This window comes from Malus sylvestris, chromosome 14, assembly GCF_916048215.2.
Source record: "Malus sylvestris chromosome 14, drMalSylv7.2, whole genome shotgun sequence".
Taxonomy (NCBI): domain Eukaryota; kingdom Viridiplantae; phylum Streptophyta; class Magnoliopsida; order Rosales; family Rosaceae; genus Malus; species Malus sylvestris.
In genome coordinates this window covers 15364092-15366998 of record NC_062273.1, presented here as the reverse complement: position 1 = coordinate 15366998, position 2907 = coordinate 15364092, and positions in this window count along the sequence as shown.

Genomic DNA, 2907 nt, shown 5'->3' with positions numbered 1-2907 from the left:
ATATCGATGAATTCTACATGAATAAATTAAAAGAAAAATTCTTACATGTCTACGGAAGTCAACCCTTTCGTCGTTAGGGGTATTTTTGTAAATTCAACTAATTAAAATTATAAAAATCGTAAAATCTGGGGCAGGTCATTATAGAAACTGAATCGAACCAAACCGAATCTATTTACACTTTATGAATGTATGCCCATGATGTTTCTTTTAATGAATCCAGGTGTATTCAATCAGGATTTTAAGTGATTTTTTGAAATTCAATGTGTATTCAATCAGGATTTTAAGATAGTTTATTAAAATCCTTAAAAATCTGGGTGTATTAAATTAGAATTTTAAAGAAGTTTATAACATTCCAGGTGTATTCAATTAGAATTAGAATTTAAAGAATTTGCAAAAGTTGAGGAATTAGAGGGAATTGGAGAGATTTTGTAGTGTATTTTAAGCATCCACAAATCTCACCTCTTCCCATGAGATTTCGAGGGAATTGAATCAAAATTTTACATGGAATATCTACAAATCAGTTAAACTCCATAAACGTCCATGGATTTATAAATCCATTAACACTACGTTTGGATGAAGAAATTTAAGATTACTAAGGAATTTTAAAATGATGGAAATTTAAATGATGGAATTTTATTCTATATAATTTGTGAATTTTCTTGTTTGGGTATCCTAAAAGAACCATGGAATTGAATACGGAATTTGTTGTTTTTAAACTCTCAATCATAGAAATTGGAAAATGACACCTATTTACATGGATTTTAAACTTGGGAATTGGAGATCCCAAATTCCAAGTTTTTTTCCATGCGGAAATTCTAAATTTCTATGTTTATGAATCCAAACAAGGGAATTGGTGCATGTCAATTTATAAATTATGTCTTTAATTCAAATTCCAAGGTTATTTCCCTCATCTAAATATAGTGTATAATCTCTCAAAATCCCAATTGAATACACCCCTCTAGCCTAGGGGTTTTTCAACAAGCATACTTGGTTCAATTAGGGAAGATATATTTTTGGTTATAGAGGAAAGTTTTGGAAGGCTTTAGAACTTGGATGAGCTCCTCTATTTGTTTTCTTTTTGAATGGATACGGTGATCATTTTTCTTTGCAATTGAGGTTGTTGATAAAATATGATTGGTTTATATGATCTTGTATATATACAACTACCTTCCCACTTTCCCCACTTTCCCCATTTTCTTATTATTAGTCTACCAATGCAAGCCTCTTTTCTAAATTTCATATTAAAAAAAGATCAAGTTTTTTAAAATTAAAAAATGGAAACCGTACTGAAACCGAAACGAAGAAAACCAAATCAAGAAAAAACTGAATTGAAAAAACCGAAAGAAAATTGAACCGAACCGAACTGAAGTTTCAGTTTTGGCAAAAAATCGAACTGAATGAAATCGAACCCACCTCTACATATAATGTTTTCACACCCAGATAATATGTTTCGATACCCATTCGATCAACACAGTTTTCTATCTTAATACTTCCATGAAATACATACACATACATATATATATATGGTATCCATTATATATTTTGAAATATCCAACATTTTTTCATTCATTTGGTTGTTAGTAAACAACCAAAACCGAAAAAAATCGAAAATCGAACCGAAACCGAAAAAACCGAACTGAACAAAAAAATCGAATTGAATTGAAAAAACTAAGCCGAACCTAATTGTTTTGGTTTGGTTTTGGTTTCAATGGTCTAGAAACCGAATTGAACCAAATTAATTAAATTAATTTTTTTTTTAATTTTTTAATTTAATTATCTATTATGGGTAGTATTTTCTAAACCCAATTTGTAAGTCCAAATGTGCTAAGCCTAATGTGTTGCCAAACTTTAAGCCCAAAATATTAAAAAAACAACCTTGAAAAACTCTAAACCCTAACCTATTATTTCTCCGCCTTCTTTGCTTTCACCCTAGCAAATCTGTTGCCTACGGATCTTGATTTAAATTGCAACACAACTTGTATTATTTCTCTTAAGCGTGTATAGAACCATGGATCTAGAGCATTATTTTTCTTAAGCATAAAATAAGGAGATGACATCCTCTGCCATACTTTCTCTGACATGCATGTGTATTGATTTGAATGAATCATTTTTCTGTGGCAATATTTCTGGGAGTAGATTCTTCCTACCATCTCAATTATGTGGTAGTGCGTTACTGAAATTATACGATTCAGTATGAGCTTTGGGAGATGTCTACCTTCTGAAAGGATCCAATTTAAACCTTTCCTATAGCCATGATGCATTTGCAGTGGTTCTTTCTCTGCAGCATCATCCATTTAGTTTCATTTTCCGCATTTTCATCTCATGTCAAGCGTTAAATGTGTTTATAGCGTATCTTGGTACAAGGTTCCAACCAACATCTCTTGTTACGCGTTAAATGTGCTTATGTTATGAGTGTGTTGGAGATGTTAAAATTTTAGATGTCAATTTTTTTTTTTTTTTGAAAAAAAAAAAGAACCGAACCGAACGAACCAAAATTTCGGTTCGATTTCAGTTTTGAAAAAAAACCAAACTGATTTGAACCGAACCCAGCCTTACTTGTAAGTAAACATGCCATAATTTTCGTACATATATTGGGATTCTATTATATTTTGTAAGTAGCTTTCAAATTCTTTGACTCCTTATTATCATCTATCTCCGAGACTTTGAACATGGAGAAGAGAGTATGGAGTAGACTTCTAATGACAGATGTCGATGCACAAAATCAGTGAGGATTTTGGTACAACAGAATTGTTAAGTTTGTGACCTTCGCTAGATTGCTCTTGTCACTAGTGTGGATAAGTATGTAAATGGATAGAGATAGGGAAGCAAACACAAGATGTACGTGGTTCACCCAGATTGGCTACGTCCACGTTGTAGAGGAGTTCTCATTAATTGTGAAGGGTTTAC